Source organism: Triticum dicoccoides, chromosome 7B, assembly GCF_002162155.2.
Source record: "Triticum dicoccoides isolate Atlit2015 ecotype Zavitan chromosome 7B, WEW_v2.0, whole genome shotgun sequence".
NCBI classification, from domain to species: Eukaryota; Viridiplantae; Streptophyta; class Magnoliopsida; order Poales; family Poaceae; genus Triticum; species Triticum dicoccoides.
The window spans coordinates 79856837-79880101 of NC_041393.1; positions in this window are offsets into that span (position 1 = coordinate 79856837).

Sequence of the window (23265 nt, forward strand, 5' to 3'; positions counted from 1 at the left end):
GGCTGGGCTCGGGCTTGGCAGGCCTACGGGGGAAGTGGGGGAGCTCGGGAGGCGAGGTGGCGCTCGGGGATTGGGTCCAGGCGGCGGCGGGAGCGACGTGGCAACGCGCGATTCGTCGGGAGTAGTGGGCGGACACGTTCGACACGGGATGGACATGTCCGGCGGCGAGAGGTGGAAGAAGACTAGGGTTGATCCGAGATTTTCGGGGGGAGGCACAAATATATAGGTAGAGGGAGCTAGGAGAGTCCAAATGGAGAGCGGTTTTCGGCTACGCGATCGTGATCGAACAACCGAGAGCATGGAGGGGGTTTGGATGGGTTATTGGGCCGCTTTGGAGGGGTGTTGGGCTGCAAACAAAAGAGGCTTTACGGTTCCCCGGTTAACCGTTGGAGTATCAAACGACCTCCAAATGGCACGAAACTTGACAAGCGGTCTACCAGTGGTGTACCAAGGCTGCTTGGCAAACCTCGGGCCATTCCTAGAAAGTTTAACACCCGCTCACAACAGGAGACAAAAGTGGGACGCCGGAGGACATAGGAGTGTCGGATTGCAAAACGGACATCGGGGAAAATGCTTGGATGCATGAAACGAACACGTATGCAAAATGAGATGCACATGATGACATGGCAAAATGCAACACGCAAGCAAATGACATGGCAACAATGACGAGTAACTGGGAGACACCTGGCGCATCGAATCCGAGGCGTTACAACTCTCCTCCACTAACAAGGGATCTCGTCCCGAGATCTTAGGACCGAGACGAAAGGGAAAAGGGATGAGGTGAAACAAGAACTCAACAGAAGAAGCAAAGAATCGAGAGCACTCGAGAAGAAGAGAGGAACGACGAGAATGACGAGAATCGAAAGCTCACTGAATCAGATAGACTCTGAAACCACTCCGGTTAGAATGAGATAAGAAATGAATAAGACTGAAAAGGATTTAGGCATCACTCCGAGCGAAACATGGAGGAATAGAACACGAGCTTCACCCTATGAGATGGCACTTGATGAGATGAACAATGTAATGCCTCTGGAAGAATTGAGAGAATTGAATGCAAAGAACTTAGAAGGAAGGATTTAACAAAGTTGTTGAGAAAATCAACAACGAAAGAATAAGCTTGTTGTGGACTTATAGATAACATCTCAAAATTATGAGGTGACCTCCGACCACAAACGGAAATGATTGGATAGATGAGAAGAAGGAAGAAATGCAAAACTCCACTTCAAAAGAATACAAAGATTTAATTGCACTTCGAGATGCGAGAAGAAAAGATACTTGAATTTCTCCAACAAAGTCTTGATGAACTCTTGAAGAATGAATTAAATCATGAAGAACCACCATGAAGAACTCCGGTGACAAAAGGACGATGAGATAGAAATGAAGGATGAAAGAATAAGATTAAGCTTTCTGATGATTTAGATGGGGGTCTCGACGACATGGCCGAGGAAATTTGAACTCCGGAAAAGAAAAGATGAAAACACTTGGAACTAGAATTTATTCATCAAGAACAAACTCCAAAGAAAAAGGATTACTCACTTGGATGCAATAAGAATAAGATTTATTGTATGCTTATCCTTCATCAAATTAGATTGATGACATGGATTTTGCATATTACTTATTCTTCTTGAAAAGGATTGAGAGGTGACATATCGCAAACTTGAGAAGGTCTTCATGAACCACCGGTAGGATTGGGAAGAACGAATGAATTAATATGATAATCAAGGAAAAAGAATCATGAACGAACCACCGCAAGAACTCAAAATTGACTGATGAAAGAGAATGAATCACCGGGAAGGATTGTAAGAACAATATGCTAGAGGGAATTTAGATGCAAACAAGAACGAAGAGATCACGAGCTGATTAAAGAACACTTGAACGAAGCACCGGGATAAATAGAGAACGATAACTGGAATGATGGCCTCCGGTGAAAAGAAACAGAAATCAACTCCTGAAATACTCCGGATGGTTAAGAAAAGAATATCTGACAAATGGAATAATTCGAGAGGATAACATGAAGCTACAATCACGAATATTCGAGAGAACGGACAATATGTAGAGGAAAGAAAAACTCTTCTTTGGTCTTGAAAAGATGACGGGAAACACCACTAAAAATTACTGAGATACTCCGGGAGAATGAAAAGCGAAAAGGTAGAGCCAACAATGAAATGATTTGAAATTGATCTTGGAAAAGATCTGACTGATGAAATTCATACTTACGTCAAACTTCAAAAGGATTTGAGAATAGCTCCGGAAAATCAGAAGAGTCAGGTAAGATCCTGGGAAAGACCTGTGGGTTAGGGCCCACTGAAAAGAAATACCGTTGGAAAGGATTGTTGAACAGATAGATGATGCACCGGAACAATTGAAATATTTGAATGAGGTGACAACCTCGACTTAATTGGAACACAGACGAATCTCCTTAGATGTCTTCCGAACTCCGGAATGATAAACTGGCGAGAGGCGAACGAGCATGGAAAATACTTGATCCAAGGAAAAGAATATGATCAACACCGAAAAAAAACTTGAGTTGAGTCCACCGGAACAGATGAAGAATGTCAAACAAAAGAGAATTCATCGATTGAAACAATTTTCCAAAGACTGAAGAGGCTCCACACGAATGACATTGATGCTCAAAAGAGACTCAAGCTCCGTTAAGAAGAGGGTGGGAGGGCGGGAAAAACAAAGACAACTGGAAGGGGGAACCGACGAATATCTTGAAGAGGAAACACCGGTTGAAAGAAAAAAGGCTTCACACGAGTAGGATGGATACTCGATTACGGACTCCGGCTCCGAGATGAAAAAGGGGTGGGCGGGTGGGAAAAAGAATACAACTGAGGATTGAACTCAAAGATGAAGAGGCTCGAGTCAACTTGACGAGAAAAGCACCGGATGAAAAGAGCTGAGAACCAACGAACGAAAAACTAACCACGTGATCCTAAAGAAAAATTTGAAGGAGAAGAGTAGTAATTCAAACCACCTACGTCAAGATTCCTCACCAGAGCGATGAAGGGGCTGAGGAGTAAAAAGAATTCCTACTCTTTGATATAACTAGACTCCAAAAACAATTTTTTTCTAGACTCGACAACGGCCAAACTACACGATAAATCAAGGGGGCTCCTAAGGTCGGTCGAGGCTCTGGTACCAACTTGTCATGTCCAATATGCGACCCTATCCAAAAGGAACTCGAAGGTCCCACCAAGGATAGACCCGCATATTGAAACACTTTTGCAAGGTGGATATCATTACATCAACAGTACATAATAGATGGGGATACATACAAAAGGCATACAATGCCACACGAATACAACATCATCTTACATAAGATCACCATCGGACTACGGATGAAACACAAACAGAAACTCAAACGACATCCACCCTGCTAGCCCAGGCTACCGACCTGGAACCTATCCCCTGATCGAAGAAGAAGCAGAAGAAGGACTCCAAAACAACCAATCATCGCTCTCGCGTCATGATCATCACATAAACCTGTACCTGCAACTGTTGTTGTAGCAACTGTGAGCCACGAGGACTCAGCAATCCCATTACCATGGGTATCAATACTAGCAAAGCTTAATGGGAAAGGAAGGGGTAAAGTGGTGAGGTTGCAGCAGCGACTAAGCATGATATGGTGGCTACCATACGCAAATAAGAGCGAGAAGAGAGCAAGCGGAACGGTCGTCAACTAGAAATGATCAAGAAGTGATCCTGAGCTCCTACTTACGTCAATCATAACACAGAAACCGTGGTCACTTCCCGGACTCCACTGAAAAGAGACCATCACGGCTACACACGTGGTTGATGCATTTTAATTCGGATCTGGTGTCAAGTTATCTACAACCGGACATTAACAAATTCCCATCTGCCACATAACCGTGGGCACGGCTTTCAAAAGTTCAAAACTTGCCGGGGTGTCCCAACTTAGCCCATGATAAGCTCTCGCGAGCAACGAAGGATATACCTTCTCCCAGGAAGACCCAATCAGTCTCGGAATCCCGGTTTACAAGACATTTCGACAATGGTAAAACAAGACCAGCAAAGCCGCCCGATGTGCCAACAATCCCGATAGGAGCTGCACATATCTCGTTCTCAGGGCAACACCGAATGAGCAATCCATACAACTAAAACCAGACCTCAAGTTTCCCTGAGGGGGCGCTGCAAAAGGCTCTGGTTCGGACCAACACTTAGAGAAGCACTAGCCCGGGGGGGCTAAAATAAAGATGACCCTCGGGCTCCGGAAACCCAAGGGAGAAAGGGCTAGGTGAGGCAAATGGTAAAACCAAGGTTGGGCCTTGCTGGAGGAGTTTTATTCAAAGCGAACTATCAAGGGGGTCCCATAAATCACCCAACCGCGTAAGGAACGCAAAATCCGGGAACATAACACCGGTATGACGGAAACTAGGGTGGCAAGAGTGGAACAAAACACCAGGCATAAGGCCGAGTCTTCCACCCTTTACCAAGTATATAGATGCATTAATAATATAAGAGATATTGTGATATCCCAACATGATCCTATCCATCATGGGGAAATCTTCAACTTCACCTGCAACTAACAACGCTATAAGAGGGGCTGAGCAAAAGCGGTAACATAGCCAAGCAACGATTTGCTAGGAAGGGTGAAAAAGTTAGAGGCTGACATGGCAAATTGGGAGGCTTGAAGAGCAAGCGCTAGGTAGCGCAGCAAAGCGATCGAACGAAGCAACTAGCATAGCAATGATAGTAGTGAGATCCAGGGTAGCGGTCATCTTGCCTGAAATCCCGCAAGGAAGAAGAACGAGTCCATGAAGAAGACGAACGGGAGAAGTCGAACGAATCCTCACGATCGCCACGAAACAAGAACTATCGAGAAGAAGCACACACCATGATAAACACACCACACATAGACAAGACATGATTCACAACAAGCATGATGCATGACAAAGATACATGAGGCTACTCATGGCTAGAGATGATGCAAACAAGAGCAACACATCAAGGCAAGTTTAAATGAGGCCGGACACAACATATAACAATTCCGTTAAGTCCTCATATGCAAATTTAGAAATTGGTCCAGATCTGAATAAACGTTATGTTCAAGTTGTTAAACAGCAAGTTAAGATGCACCAAAATAATCTACATGAGATTCTAGTCAAGTTACATATAAAGTTCATTTAATTCGGAGCTACGGCCTAGAAGATATGAGCAAAACAAGTTAAACATGGCATTGATGCTAAATGCATCCAAACATCAAGAAAACACCTCAAAACAAGTATGCAACATGATAATATGAAACTACATGCAATTCTAAGCAAGTTTCATATGGAGCACACTCAAAACGGAGCAACGATTCAACACATACACTCTATACAAGTTTAAAGGACATGCTGTCCAAAACAGCAACTAGGCATATTGCAAGCACCAAAACAATATGCTACTACACCTCAATATGAAAACAAAAGGCATGGACACGATGTACGTAATGCTTGGCAAAACATGAACACTAAGCTATCTCCAGAAATCAGTAGAACATGCTCAAAAACACATGGCAAGATTGAAAATAATATCAGTTTCAGACTTATGAGAAAATAACATCAGGTTGCAATGTTTAGAGCTATCAAACAACATGTTACAGAAACTTATCATGGCAAACAAAGGCATGGCATGAATCTAATAATTTCATATAACAAAAATCCCTTACTGACCATCAGCCAAAAAGGAACAGAAGATAAGATGGCACCCATGTAAACATGGCAAGTGATATGACAGATTCATACATGGCAGGAATAACAATAAGTAGGGTTGTTGGTGAGCTTGTACCACTCACCACAGAGCAATACATGGCATGGAAAGATAACCAACAGTAAGAATACACGTTTATGAAGCTAAGCATGGCAAGAGAAAGTTCATAGGGTGCATGGATCACTAAGAAAATCATGGCAACATAGAACTTAATGTTAACGGGATGACAGCAACATTATTTATCAGTTTTGAGGGCAAGATAACAACAAGCTATAGCATGCTATAAATGAAATTAGAGGCATGGATGGATAGAGCATGACATGTATAACAAATCATCCTTAGTGAACATCTCCAGATTATGCATAGAATGACTTGTAGCAGCAGGTTAACATAGCATCATGATGTAGCAGATTCAGCATATCAAAACAGCAACAACAAGTTCCATACTTCACGAGCTCGATGCACTCAGTACAATACTCACAAAAATACATGGATGGAACCACTGTGAAGATGGCATGATGTTGTTCAAAACACATGTAGAGCTCATGCTCATAGGATGCACACATCAAATGCAACAAAAAAGATAAATCATCAAGTTCTGTTAACAGACAGCAGTCAACATCATATAGCACTCTTGCAACGATGATTAGGGCATCAAGATGACCTCAAACAAACATGGCACAATGGAACTAAATTAAGAGCATCTCATGGCGAACATTTTGATATATCTTGCACGCAAAACGGAGCAGTATGCTAGGAGATATGATGCGATGAACATGACATGATAAAGTTGCAGATTTGGGGACTTGGTGAAAAATTACCCACTCGAAAAGGGGATCCAGATCGGGGAAGCTCCATTCCTCGTACAGGACGACTCCGGTGGAAGTCAATGGCGATGGTGGGCGGGCGTGGGGCTCCGGTGGGCGTCGGGAAGGCCGGGAATGGGTGGATCCGGGCATGGGGCCTCCAGATCCGGTGGCGGAAGGGGTCCTCGGAGTCCGGATGGCCGGCGACGAGCAGAGGCAGGGCAGCGGTCTTCGGGCGCCATGGCTGTCGGGGAGCTCATACAGGGAGCACGAGGAGCGGCTAGGTGAGAGGAAGAGCAGAGGAGGGAAGGAGAAGGAGGCGGGACGGGGCGGCGCTGGCCTGGGTGGTCGCCGGCGGGCGGCAGCGGCTTGCTCCGACGAGCGAAGGAGGCCCTGGATCGGGGTCCACCCGATCTAGACGAGCGAAGCAGCGGGGAGATGGCGGCGGGCTCGCTGGCGCTCGGTTCGGGCCCCGATCTGGGCTCGGCGGGCTGCGCCCGGGCTTGGCGGGCCTGCGGGGGAAGTGGGGGAGCTAGGGAGGCGAGGTGGCGCTCGGGGATTGGGTGCAGGCGGCGGCGGGAGCGACGTGGCAGTGCGCGATTCGTGGGGAGCGGCGGACGGACACGTCCGGCACGGGATGGACATGTCCGGCGGCGAGAGGTGGAAGAAGACTAGGGTTGATCCGGGATTTTCGGGGGGAGGCACAAATATATAGGTAGAGGGAGCTAGGAGAGTCCAAATGGAGAGCGGTTTTCGGCCATGCGATCGTGATCGAACGACCGAGAGCATGGAGGGGGTTTGGATGGTTATTGGGCCACTATGGAGGGGTGTTTGGCTGCAAACAAAAGAGGCTTTACGGTTCCCCGGTTAACCGTTGGAGTATCAAACGACCTCCAAATGGCACGAAACTTGACAAGCGGTCTACCAGTGGTGTACCAAGGCTGCTTGGCAAACATCGGGCCATTCCGAGGAAGTTTAATACCCGCTCACAACAGGAGACAAAAGGGGGACGCCGGAGGACATAGGAGTGTCGGATTGCAAAATAGACAACGGGGAAAATGCTTGGATGCATGAAACGAACACGTATGCAAAATGAGATGCACATGATGACATGGAAAAATGCAACACACAAGCAAATAACATGGCAACAATGACGAGTAACTAGGAGACACCTGGCGCATCGAATCCGGGCATTACAACTCGTCCCAAGATCTTAGGACCGAGACGGAAGGGAAAAGGGATGAGGTGAAACAAGAACTCAACAGAAGAAGCAAAGAATCGAGAGCACTCGAGAAGAAGAGAGGAACGACGAGAATCGAAAGCTCACGGAATCAGATAGACTCTGAAACCACTCCGGTTAGAATGACATAAGAAACGAATAAGACTGAAAAGGATTTAGGCATCACCCCGACTGAAACATGGAGGAATAGAACACGAGCTTCACCCAATGAGATGGCACTTGACGAGATGAACAATGTAATGCCTCCGGAAGAATTGAGAGCATTGAATGCAAAGAACTTAGAAGGAAGGATTTAACAGAGTTGTTGAGAAAATCAACAACGAAAGAATAAGCTTGTTGTGGACTTATAGATAACATCTCAAAATTATGAGGTGATCTCCGACCACAAACGGAAATGATTGGATAGCTGAGAAGAACGAAGATATGAGCAAAACAAGTTAAACATGGCATTGATGCTAAATGCATCCAAACATCAAGCAAACACCTCAAAACAAGGATTCAACATGATAATATGAAACTACATGCAATTCTAAGCAAGTTTCATATGGAGCACACTCAAAACGGAGCAACAATTCAACACATACACTCTATACAAGTTTAAAGGACATGCTGTCCAAAACAGCAACAAGGCATATTGCAAGCGCCAAAACAATATGCTACAGCACCTCAATATGAAAACAAAAGGCATGGACACGATGTACAGGTAAAGCATGACAAAACATGAACACTGAGCTATCTCCAGAAATCAGTAGAACATGCTCAAAAACACATGACACGATTGAAAATAATATCAGTTTCAGACTTATCAGAAAATAACATCAGGTTGCAATGTTTACAGCTATCAAACAACATGTTACAGAAACTTATCATGGCAAACAAAGGCATGGAATAAATCTAATAATTGCATATAACAAAAATCCCTTACTGACCATGAGCCAAAAAGGAACAGAAGATATGCTGGCACCCATGTAAACATGGAAAGTGATATGACAGATTCATACATGGCAGGAACAACAATAAGTAGGGATGTTGGTGAGCTTGTACCACTCAACACAGAGCAATACATGGCATGGCAAGGTAACCAACAGTAATAATACACGTTTATGAAGCTAAGCATGGCAATAGAAAGTTCATAGGGTGCATGGATCACTAACAACAATCATGGCAACATTGAACTTAATGTTAACAGGATGACAGCAACATTATTTATCAGTTTTGAGGGCAAGATAACAACAAGCTACAATAGGCTATAAATGAAACCAGGGGCTTGGATGGATAGAGCATGACATGTATAACAAATCATCCTTAGTGAACATCTCCAGATTATGCATAGAATGACTTGTAGCAGCAGGTTAACATAGCATCATGATGTAGCAGATTCAGCATATCAAAACAGCAAAAGCAAGTACCATACTTCACGAGCTCGATGCACTCAGTACAATACTCACAAAAATACATGTATGGCACCACTGTGAAGATGGCATGATGTAGTTCAAAACACATGTAGAGCTCATGCTCATAGGATGCACACATCAAATGCAAAAAAAGACAAATCATCAAGTTCTGTTAACAGACAGCAGTCAACATCATATATCACTCTTGCAACGATGATTAGGGCGTCAAGATGACCTCAAACAAACATGGCACAATGGAACTAAATGAAGAGCATCTCATGACAAACATTTTGATATATCATGCATGCAAAATGCAGCAGTATGCTAGGAGATATGATGCGATGAACATGGCATGATAATGTTGCAGATTCGGGTACTTGGTGAAAAATTACCCACGCGAAAAGGGGATCCAGATCGGGGGAGCTCCATTCCTCGTACAGGACGACTCCGGTGGAAGTCAACTGCGATGGTGGGCGGGCGTGGGGCTCCGGTGCGCGTCGGGAAGGCCGGGAATGGGTGGATCCGGGCATGGGGCCTCCGGATCCGGTGGCGGAAGGGGTCCTCGGAGTTCGGATGGACGGCGACGAGCAGAGGCAGGGCAGCGGTCATCGGGTGCCATGGCTATCGGGGAGCTCATACAGGGAGCACGAGGAGCGGCTAGGTGAGAGGGAGAGCAAAGGAGGGAAGGAGAAGGAGGCGGGACGGGGCGGCGCTGGCCTGGGTGGTCGCCGACGGGCGGCGGCGGCTTGCTCCGGCGAGCGGAGGAGGCCCTGGATCGGGATCCACCCGATCTAGATGAGCGAAGCAGTGGGGAGACGGCGGCGGGCTCGCGGGCGCTTGGTTCGGGCTCCGATCTGGGCTCGGCGGGCTGCGCCCGGGCTTGGCGGGCCTACGGGGGAAGTGGGGGAGCTGGGGAGGCGAGGTGGCGCTCGGGGATTGGGTGCAGGCGGCGGCGGGAGCGATGTGGCAGCGCGCGATTCGTCGGGAGCAGTGGGCGGACACGTCCGGCACGGGATGGAGATGTCCGGCGGCGAGAGGTGGAAGAAGACTAGGGTTGATCCGGGATTTTCGGGGGGAGGCACAAATATATAGGTAGAGGGAGCTAGAAGAGTCCAAATGGAGAGCGGGTTTCGGCCACGCGACCGTGATCGAACAGCCGAGAGCATGGAGGGGGTTTGCATGGGTTATTGGGCCGCTTTGGAGGGGTGTTGGGCTGCAAACAAAAGAGGCTTTACGGTTCCCCGGTTGACCGTTGGAGTATCAAACGACCTCCAAATGGCACGAAACTTGACAAGCGGTCTACCAGTGGTGTACCAAGGCTGCTTGGCAAACCTCGGGCCATTCCGAGAAAGTTTAACACCCGCTCACAACAGGAGACAAAAGTGGGACGCCGGAGGACATAGGAGTGTCAGATTGCAAAACGGACATCGGTGAAAATGCTTGGATGCATGAAACGAACACGTATGCAAAATGAGATGCACATGATGACATGGCAAAATGCAACACGCAAGCAAATGACATGGCAACAATGACGAGTAACTAGGAGACACCTGGCGCATCGAATCCGGGGCATTACAACTCTCCTCCACTAATAAGAGATCTCGTCCCGAGATCTTAGGACCGAGACGGAAGGGAAAAGGGATGAGGTGAAACAAGAACTCAACAGAAGAAGGAAAGAATCGTGAGCACTCAAGAAGAAGAGAGGAACAACGAGAATGACGAGAATCGAAAGCTCTCTGAATCAGATAGACTCTGAAACCACTCCGGTTAGAATGAGATAAGAAACGAATAAGACTGAAAATGATTTAGGCATCACTCCGACTGAAACATGGAGGAATAGAACACGAGCTTCACCCAATGAGATGGAACTTGACGAGATGAACAATGTAATGCCTCTGGAAGAATTGAGAGAATTGAATGCAAAGAACTTAGAAGGAAGGATTTAACAGAGTTGTTGAGAAAATCAACAACGAAAGAATAAGCTTGTTGTGGACTTATAGATAACATCTCAAAATTATGAGGTGATCTCCGACCACAAACGGAAATGATTGGATAGCTGAGAAGAACGAAGAAATGCAAAACTCCACTTCAAAAGAATACAGAGATTTAATTGCACTTCGAGATGCGAGAAGAAAAGATACTTGAATTTCTCCAACAAAGTATTGATGAACTCTTGAAGAATGAATTAAATCATGAAGAACCACCATGAAGAACTCCAGTGACAAAAGGATGATGAGATAGAAATGAAGGATGGAAGAATAAGATTAAGCTTTGCGATGATTTAGATGGGGGTCTCGACGACATGGCCGAGGAAATTTGAACTCCGGAAAATAAAAGATGAAAACACTTGGAACTAGAATTTACTCATCAAGAACAAACTCCGAAGAAAAAGGATTACTCACTTGGATGCAATAAGAATAAGATTTATTGTATGCTTATCCTTCATCAAATTAGATTGATGACATGGATTTTGCATATTACTTATTCTTCTTGAAAAGGATTGAGAGGTGACATATCGCAAACTTGAGAAGGTCTTCATGAACCACCGGTAGGATTGGGAAGAACGAATGAATTAATATGATAATCAAGGAAAAAGAATCATGAACGAACCACCATAAGAACTCAAAATTGACTGATGAAAGAGAATGAATCACCGGGAAGGATTGGAAGAACAATATGCTAGAGGGAATTTAGATGCAAACAAGAACGAAGAGATCATGAGCTGATTAAAGAACACTTGAACGAAGCACCGGGATAAATAGAGAACGATAACTGGAATGATGGCCTCCGGTGAAAAGAAACAGAAATCAACTCCTGAAATACTCCGGATGGTTAAGAAAAGAATATCTGACAAATGGAATAATTCGAGAGGATAACTTGAAGCTAGAATCACGAATATTCGAGAGAACGGACAATATTTAGAGGAAAGAAAAACTCTTCTTTGGTCTTCAAAAGACGACGGGAAACACCACTAAAAATTACTGAGATACTCCGGGAGAATGAAAAGCAAAAAGGTAGAGCCAACAATGAAATGATTTGAAATTGATCTTGGAAAAGATCTGACTTATGAAATTCATACTTACGTCAAACTTCAAGAGGAATTGAGAATAGCTCCAGAAAATTAGAAGAGTCAGGTAAGATCCTGGGAAAGAGCTATGGGTTAGGGCCCACTGAAAAGAAATACCGTTGGAAAGGATTGTTGAACAGATAGATGATGCACCGGAACAATTGAAATATTTGAATGAAGTGACAACCTTGACTTAATTGGAACACAGACGAATCTCCTGAGATGTCTTCCAAACTCCGGAATGATAAACTGGCGAGCGGCGAACGAGCAGGGAAAATACTTGATCCAAGGAAAAGAATATGATCAACACCGAAAAAAAACTTGAGTTGAGTCCACCGGAAGAGATGAAGAATATCAAACAAAAGAGAATTCACCGGTTGAAACAATTGTCGAAAGACTGAAGAGGCTCCACATGAATGACATTGATGATCGAAAGAGACTCAAGCTCCGTTAAGAAGAGGGTGGGAGGGCGGGAAAAACAAAGACAACTGGAAGTGGGAACCGATGAATATCTTGAAGAGAAAACACCGGTTGAAAGAAAAAAGGCTTCACACGAGTAGGATGGATACTCGATTACGGACTCCGGCTCCGAGATGAAAAAGGGGTGGGCGGGTGGGAAAAAGAAGACAACTGAAGATTCAACTCAAAGATGAAGAGGCTCGAGTCAACTTGACGAGAAAAGCACCGGATGAAAAGAGCTGAGAACCAACGAACGAAAAACTAACCACGTGATCCTAAAGAAAAATTTGAAGGAGAAGAGGAGTAATTCAAAACACCTATGTCAAGATTCCTCACCAGAGCGACGAAGGGGCCGAGGAGTAAAAATAATTCCTACTCTCCGATATAACTAGACTCCAAAACAGTTTTCTCCTAGACTCGACAGTGGCCAAACTACACGATCAATCAAGGGGGCTCCTAAGGTCGGTCGAGGCTCTGGTACCAACTTGTCATGCCCAATATGCGACCCTATCCAAAAGGAACTCGAAGGTCCCACCAAGGATAGACCCGCATATTGAAACACTTTTGCAAGGTGGATATCATTACATCAACAGTACATAATAGATGGGGATACATACAAAAGGCATACAATGCCACACGAATACAACATCATCTTACATAAGATCACCATCGGACTACGGATGAAACACAAACAGAAACTCAAACGACATCCACCCTGCTAGCCCAGGCTGCCGACCTGGAACCTATCCCCTAATTGAAGAAGAAGCAGAAGAACTCCAAAACAAGCAATCATCGGTCTCGCGTCATGATCATCACATAAACTTGTACCTGCAACTATTGTTGTAGTAATCTGTGAGCCCCGAGGACTCAGCAATCCCATTACCATGGGTATCAAGACTAGCAAAGCTTAATGGGAAAGGAAGGGGTAAAGTGGTGAGGTTGCAGTAGCGACTAAGGATGATATGGTGGCTACCATACGCAAATAAGAGCGAGAAGAGAGCAAGCGGAACGGTCGTCAACTAGAAATGATCAAGAAGTGATCCTGAGCTCCTACTTACGTCAATCATAACACAGAAACCATGTTCACTTCCCGGACTCCACCGAAAAGAGACCATCACGGCTACACACGCGGTTGATGCATTTTAGTTCGGATCTGGTGTCAAGTTATCTACAGCTGGACATTAACAAATTCCCATCTGCCACATAACCGTGGGCACGGCTTTCGAAAGTTCAAACCCTGCAGGGGTGTCCCAACTTAGCCCATGATAAGCTCTCGCGATCAACGAAGGATATACCTTCTCCCAGGAAGACCCGTTCAGTCTCGGAATCCTTGTTTACAAGACATTTCGACAATGGTAAAACAAGACCAGCAAAGCCGCCCGATGTGCCAACAATCCCGATAGGAGCTGCACATATCTCGTTCTCAGGGCAACACCGGATGAGCAATCCATACAACTAAAACCAGTCCTCAAGATTCCCTGAGGGGGCGCTGCAAAGGGCTCTGGTTCAGACCAACACTTGGAGAAGCACTAGCCTGGGGGGGCTAAAATAAAGATGACCCTCGGGCTCCGGAAACCCAAGGGAAAAAGGGCTAGGTGAGGCAAATGGTAAAACCAAGGTTGGGCCTTGCTGGGGGAGTTTTATTCAAAGCGAACTGTCAAGGGGGTCCCATAAATCACCCAACCGCGTAAGGAACGCAAAATCCAGGAACATAACACTGGTATGACGGAAACTAGGGCGGCAAGAGTGGAACAAAACACCAGGCATAAGGCCGAGTCTTCCACCCTTTACCAAGTATATAGATGCATTAATAATATAAGAGATATTGTGATATCCCAACATGATCCTGTCCATCATGGGGCAATCTTCAACTTCACCTGCAACTAATAATGCTATAAGAGGGGCCGAGCAAAAGCGGTAACATAGCCAAGCAACTATTTGCTAGGAAGGGTGAAAAAGTTAGAGGCTGACATGGCAAATTGGGAGGATTGAAGAGCAAGCGCTAGGTAGCGCAGCAAAGCGATCGAACGAAGCAACTAGCATAGCAATGATAGTAGTGAGATCCAGGGTAGCGGTCATCTTGCCTGAAATCCCGCAAGGAAGAAGAACGAGTCCATGAAGAAGACGAACGGGAGAAGTCGAACGAATCCTCACGACCGCCACGAAACAAGAACTATCGAGAAGAAGCACACACCATGATAAACACACCACACATAGACAAGACATGATTCACAACAAGCATGATGCATGAAAAAGCTACATGAGGCTACTCATGTCAAGAGATGATGCAAACAAGAGCAACACATCAAGGCAAGTTTAAATGAGGCCGGACACAACATATAACAATTCCATTAAGTCCTCATATGCAAATTTAGAAATTGGTCCAGATCTGAATAAACCTTATGTTCAAGTTGTTAAACAGCAAGTTAAGATGCACCAAGATAATCTACACGAGATTCTAGTCAAGTTACATATAAAGTTCATTTAATTCGGAGCTACAACCTAGAAGATATGAGCAAAACAAGTTAAACATGGCATTGATGCTAAATGCATCCAAACATCAAGCAAACACCTCAAAACAAGTATGCAACATGATAATATGAAACTACATGCAATTCTAAGCAAGTTTCATATGGAGCACACTCAAAATGGAGCAACGATTCAACACATACACTCTATAGAAGTTTAAAGGACATGCTGTCCAAAACAGCAACTAGGCATATTGCAAGCACCAAAACAATATGCTACAACACCTCAATATGAAAACAAAAGGCATGGACACGATGTACGTAAAGCATGACAAAACATGAACACTGAGCTATCTCCACAAATCAGTAGAACATGCTCAAAAACACATGGCAAGATTGAAAATAATATCAGTTTCAGACTTATCAGAAAATAACATCAGGTTGCAATGTTTAGAGCTATCAAACAACATGTTACAAAAACTTATCATGGCAAACAAAGGCATGGCATGAATCTAATAGTTGCATATAACAAAAATCCCTTACTGACCTTGAGCCAAAAAGGAACAGAAGATATGATGGCACCCATGTAAACATGGCAAGTGATATGACAGATTCATACATGGCAGGAATAACAATAAGTAGGGTTGTTGGTGAGCTTGTACCACTCACCACAGAGCAATACATGGAATGGCAAGGTAACCAACAGTAAGAATACAAGTTTATGAAGCTAAGCATGGTAAGAGAAAGTTCATAGGGTGCATGGATCACTAACAACAATCATGGCAACATTGAACTTAATGTTAACAGGATGACAACAACATTATTTATCAGTTTTGAGGGCAAGATAACAACAAGCTACAACAGGCTATAAATGAAATCAGGGGCATGGATGGATAGAGCATGACATGTATAACAAATCATCCTTAGTGAACATCTCCAGATTATGCATAGAATGACTTGTAGCAGCAGGTTAACATAGCATCATGATGTAGCAGATTCAGCATATCAAAACAGCAACAGCAAGTTCCATACTTCACGAGCTCGATGCACTCCGTACAATACTCACAAAAATACATGGATGGCACCACTGTGAAGATGGCATGATGTTGTTCAAAACACATGTAGAGCTCATGCTCATAGGATGCACACATCAAATGCAACAAAAAAGACAAATCATCAAGTTCTGTTAACAGACAGCAGTCAACATCATATAGCACTCTTGCAACGATGATTAGGGTATCAAGATGACCTCAAACAAACATGGCACAATGGAACTAAATTAAGAGAATCTCATGGCAAACATTTTGATATATCATGCATGCAAAACAGAGCAGTATGCTAGGAGATATGATGTGATGAACATGACATGATAAAGTTGCAGATTCGGGGACTTGGTGAAAAATTACCCACGCGAAAAGGGGATCCAGATCGGGGAAGCTCCATTCCTCGTACAGGACGACTCCGGTGGAAGTCAACGGTGATGGTGGGCGGGCGTGGGGCTCCGGTGGGCGTCGGGAAGGCCGGGAATGGGTGGATCCGGGCATGGGGCCTCCGGATCCGGTGGCGGAAGGGGTCCTCGGAGTCCGGATGGCCGGCGACAAGCAGAGGCAGGGCAGCGGTCTTCGGGCGCCATGGCTGTCGGGGAGCTCATACAGGGAGCACGAGGAGCGGCTAGGTGAGAGGGAGAGCAGAGGAGGGAAGGAGAAGGAGGCGGGACGGGGCGGCGCTGGCCTGGGTGGTTGCCGGCGGGCGGCGGCGGCTTGCTCCGACGAGCGGAGGAGGCCCTGGATTGGGATCCACCCGATCTAGACGAGCGAAGCAGTGGGGAGACGGCGACGGGATCGCCGGGCGCTCGGTTCGGGCCCCGATCTAGGCTCGGCGGGTTGCGCCCTGGCTTGGCGGGCCTGCGGCGGAAGTGGGGGAGCTGGGGAGGCGAGGTGGCGCTCGGGGATTGGGTGCAGGCGGCGGTGGAAGCGACGTGGCAGCGTGCGATTCGTCGGGAGCGGCGGGCAGACATGTCCGACACGGGATGGACATGTCCGGCGGCGAGAGGTGGAAGAAGACTAGGGTTGATCCCGGATTTTCGGGGGGAGGCACAAATATATAGGTAGAGGGAGCTAGGAGAGTCCAAATGGAGAGTGGTTTTCGGCCACGCGATCGTGATCGAACGACCGAGAGCATGGAGGGGGTTTGGATGGGTTATTGGGCCTCTTTGGAGGGGTGTTTGGCTTCAAACAGAAGAGGCTTTACGGTTCCCCGGTTAACCGTTGGAGTATCAAACGACCTCCAAATGGCACGAAACATGACAAGCGGTCTACCGGTGGTGTACCAAGGCTGCTTGGCAAACCTCAGGCCATTCCGAGAAAGTTTACCACCCGCTCACAACAGGAGACAAAAGGGGGACGCCGGAGGACATAGGAGTGTCGGATTGCAAAACGGACATCAGGCAAAATGCTTGTATGCATGAAATGAACACGTATGCAAAATGAGATGCACATGATGACATGGCAAAATGCAACACGCAAGCAAATGACATGGCAACAATGACGAGTAACAAGAAGACACCTGGCGCATCGAATCCAGGGCATTACAACTCTCCTCCACTAACAAGAGATCTCGTCCCGAGATCTTAGGACCGAGACGGAAGGGAAAAGGGATGAGGTGAAACAAGAACTCAACAGAAGAAGCAAAGAATCGAGAGCACTCGAGAAGAAGAGAGGAACGACGAGAATGACGAGAATCGAAAGCTCACGGAATCAGATAGACTCTGAAACCACTCCGGTTAGAATGAGATAAGAAACGAATAAGACTGAAAAGGATTTAGGCATCACTCCAACTGAAACATGGAGGAATAGAACACGAGCTTCACCCAATGAGATGGCACTTTACGAGATGAACAATGTAATGCCTCCGGAAGAATTGAGAGAATTGAATGCAAAGAACTTAGAAGGAAGGATTTAACAGAGTTATTGAGAAAATCAACAACAAAAGAATAAGCTTGTTGTGGACTTATAGATAACATCTCAAAATTATGAGGTGATCTCCGACCACAAACGGAAATGATTGGATAGCTGAGAAGAACGAAGAAATGCAAAACTCCACTTCAAAAGAATACAGAGATTTAATTGCACTTCGAGATGCGAGAAGAAAAGATACTTGAATTTCTCCAACAAAGTCTTGATGAACTCTTGAAGAATGAATTAAATCATGAAGAACCACCATGAAGAACTCCGGGGACAAAAGGACGATAGATAGAAATGAAGGATGAAAGAATAATATTAAGCTTTGCGATGATTTAGATGGGGGTCTCGACGACATGGCCGAGGAAATTTGGATTCCGGAAAAGAAAAGATGAAAACACTTGGAACTAGAATTTATTCATCAAGAACAAACTCCGAAGAAAAAGGATTACTCACTTGGATGCAATAAGAATAAGATTTATTGTATGCTTATCCTTCATCAAATTAGATTGATGACATGGATTTTGCATATTACTTATTCTTCTTGAAAAGGATTGAGAGGTGACATATCGCAAACTTGAGAAGGTCTTCATGAACCACCGGTAGGATTGGGAAGAATGAATGAATTAATATAATAATCAAGGAAAAAGAATCATGAACGAACCACCGTAAGAACTCAAAATTGACTGATGGAAGAGAATGAATCACCAGGATGGATTGGAAGAACAATATGCTAGAGGGAATTTAGATGCAAACAAGAACGAAGAGATCACGAGCTGATTAAAGAACACTTGAACAAAGCACTAAGATAAATAGAGAACGATAACTGGAATGATGGCCTCTCGTGAAAAGAAATAGAAATCAAGTCCTGAAATACTCCGGATGGTTAATAAAAGAATATCTAACAAATGGAATAATTCGAGAGGATAATATGAAGCTAGAATCACGAATATTCGAGAGAACGGACAATATTTAGAGGAAAGAAAAACTCTTCTTTGGTCTTCAGAAGACGACAGGAAACACCACTAAAAATTACTGAGATACTCCGGGAGAATGAAAAGCAAAAAGGTAGTGCAAACAATGAAATGATTTGAAATTGATCTTGGAAAAGATCCGACTGATGAAATTCATACTTACGTCAAACTTCAAAAAGGATTTGAGAATAGCTCCAGAAAATCAGAAGAGTCAGGTAAGATCCTGGGAAAGACCTGTGGGTTAGGGCCCACTAAAAAGAAACACCGCTGGAAAGGATTGTTGAACAGATAGATGATGCACCGGAACAATTGAAATATTTGAATGAGGTGACCACCTCGACTTATCTGGAACATAGACGAATCTCCTGAGATGTCTTCCGAACTCCGGAATGATAAACTGGCGAGAGGCGAACGAGCAGGGAAAACACTTGATCCAAGGAAAAGAATATGATCAACACCGAAAAAAAACTTGAGTTGAGTCCACCGGAAGAGATGAAGAATGTCAAACAAAAGAGAATTCACCGGTTGAAACAATTGTCGAAAGACTGAAGAGGCTCCACACGAATGACATTGATGCTCGAAAGAGACTCAAGCTCCGTTAAGAAGAGGGTGGGAGGGCGGGAAAAACAAAGACAACTGGAAGGGGGAACCGACGAATATCTAGAAGACAAAACACCGGTTGAAAGAAAAAAAGGCTTCACACGAGTAGGATGGATACTCGATTACGGACTCCGGCTCTGAGATGAAAAAGGGGTGGGCGGGTGGGAAAAAGAAGACAACTAAGGATTGAACTCAAAGATGAAGAGGCTCGAGTCAACTTGACGAGAAAAGCACCGGATGAAAAGAGCTGAGAACCAATGAACGAAAAACTAACCACGTGATCCTAAAGAAAAATTTGAAGGAGAAGAGGAGTAATTCAAAACACCTACGTCAAGATTCCTCACCAGAGCGACGAAGGGGCTGAGGAGTAAAAAGAATTCCTACTCACCGATATAACTAGATTCCGAAAAACAATTTTCTTCTAGACTCGACAACGGCCAAACTACACGATCAATCAAGGGGGCTCCTAAGGTCAGTCGAGGCTCTGATACCAACTTGTCACGCCCAATATGCGACCCTATCCAAAAGGAACTCGAAGGTCCCACCAAGGATAGACCCGCATATTGAAACACTTTTGCAAGGTGGATATCATTACATCAAGATTACATAATAGATGGGGATACATACAAAAGGCATACAATGCCACACAAATACAACATCATCTTACATAAGATCACCATCCGACTACGGATGAAACACAAACAGAAACTCAATCGACATCCACCCTGCTAGCCCAGGCTGCCGACCTAGAAGCTATCCCCTGATCGAAGAAGAAGTAGAAGAAGGACTCCAAAACAACCAATCATCGCTCTCGCGTCATGATCATCGCATAAACCTGTACCTGTAACTGTTGTTGTAGTAATCTGTGAGCCACGAGGACTCAGCAATCCCATTACCATGGGTATCAAGACTAGCAAAGCTTAATGGGAAAGGAAGGGATAAAGTGGTGAGGTTGCAGCAGCGACTAAGCATGATATGGTGGCTACCAGACGCAAATAAGAGCGAGAAGAGAGGAAGCGGAAGGGTCGTCAACTAGAAATGATCCGGAAGTGATCCTGAGCTCCTACTTACGTCAATCATAACACAAAAACCGTGTTCACTTCCCGGACTCCACCGAAAAGAGACCATCACGGCTACACACGCGGTTGATGCGTTTTATTTCAAGTCTGGTGTCAAGTTATCTACACCCGGATATTAACAAATTCCCATCCGCCACATAACCGTGGGCACGACTTTCGAAAGTTCAAACCTTATAGGGGTGTCCCAACTTAGCCCATGATAAGCTCTCACGATCAACGAAGGATATACCTTCTCCCAGGAAGACCCGATCAGTCTCGGAATCCCGGTTTACAAGACATTTCGACAATGGTAAAACAAGACCAGCAAAGCCGCCCGATGTGCCGACAATCCCGATAGGAGCTGCACATATCTCGTTCTCAGGGCAACACCGGATGAGCAATCCTTACAACTAAAACCAGACCTCAAGTTTCCCTGAGGGGGCGCTGCAAAGGGCTCTGGTTCGGACCAACACTTAGAGAAGCACTGGCCCGGGGGGGCTAAAATAAAGATGACCCTCGGGCTCCGGAAACCCAAGGGAAAAAGGGCTAGGTGAGGCAAATGGTAAAACCAAGGTTGGGCCTTGCTGGAGGAGTTTTATTCAAAGCGAACTGTTAAGGGGGTCCCATAAATCACCCAACCACGTAAGGAACGCAAAATCCGGGAACATAACACCGGTATGACGGAAACTAGGGCGGCAAGAGTGGAACAAAACACCAGGCATAAGGCCGAGTCTTCCACCCTTTACCAAGTATATAGATGCATTAATAATATAAGAGATATTGTGATATCCCAACATAATCCTGTCCATCATGGGGCAATCTTCAACTTCACCTGCAACTAATAACGCTATAAGAGGGGCTGAGCAAAAGCGGTAACATAGCCAAGCAACGATTTGCTAGGAAGGGTGAAAAAGTTAGAGGCTGACATGGCAAATTGGGAGGATTGAAGAGCAAGTGCTAGGTAGCGCAGCAAAGCGATCGAACGAAGCAACTAGCATAGCAATGATAGTAGTGAGATCCACGGTAGTGGTCATCTTGCCCGAAATCCCGCAAGGAAGAAGAACGAGTCCATGAAGAAGACGAACGGGAGAAGTCGAACGAATCCTCACGATCGCCACGAAACAGGAACTACCGAGAAGAAGCACACACCATGGTAAACACACCACACATAGACAAGACATGATGCACAACAAGCATGATGCATGACAAAGCTACATGAGGCTACTCATGGCAAGAGAAGATGGAAACAAGAGCAACACATCAAGGCAAGTTTAAATGAGGCCGGATACAACATATAACAATTCCGTTAATTCCTCATATGCAAATTTAGAAATTGGTCCAGATCTGAATAAACCTTATGTTCAAGTTGTTAAACACCAAGTTAAGATGCACCAAGATAATCTACACGAGATTCTAGTCAAGTTACATATAAAGTTCATTTAATTCGGAGCTACGACCTAGAAGATATGAGCAAAACAAGTTAAACATGACATTGATGCTAAATGCATCCAAACATCAAGAAAACACCTCAAAACAAGGATGCAACATGATAATATGAAACTACATGCAATTCTAAGCAAGTTTCATATGGAGCACACTCAAAACGGAGCAACGATTCAACACATACACTCTACAAGTTTAAAGGACATGCTGTCCAAAACAGCAACTAGGCATATTGCAAGCACCAAAACAATATGCTACAACACCTCATTATGAAAAAAGGCATGGACATGATGTACAGGTAAAGCATGACAAAACATGAACACTGAGCTATCTCCAGAAATCAGTAGAACATGCTCAAAAACACATGGCAAGATTGAAAATAATGTCAGTTTCAGACTTATCAGAAAATAACATCAGGTTGCAATGTTTAGAGCTATCAAACAAGATGTTACAGAAACTTATCATGGCAAACAAAGGCATGGCATGAATCTAATAATTGCATATAACAAAAATCCCTTACCGACCATGAGCCAAAAAGGAACATAAGATATGATGGTACCCATGTAAACATGGCAAGTGATATTACAGATTCATACATGGCAGGAACAACAATAAGTAGGGATGTTGGTGAGCTTGTACCACTCACCACAGAGCAATACATGGCATGGCAAGGTAACCCGCTGTCAGGACCCCGACTCAATGCCACATCGATCTAGCATGTAACACCTCATATCACTTTGCGGCCTCACGCACGGTATTCCCACGGGTGTCGCCTTACCTTTGCCCGGGACCGTTTGCGCCTTTTGGCACACGTATATGACAGTGTCGCTAGCATCCATATGATAAGGAGCCCGGGCTGACATGGCTAGTTGTAAACCCAAAGCGGCACAGACTTACGGGGACAGGCATCCATGACCCAGCATCGAACGTGTCGGTCATCAGCGAGTGAATCCAGGCTGTAGCACTGGGCTAGCAGGACTCCGGTGAACCGGGCTGTAGCGGGCTAACAGGACTCCGGTATTCACCGCGTGACATTTCCCTGAAGGGACAGACACAGGAACGAAGAAGGACACATGCCGGC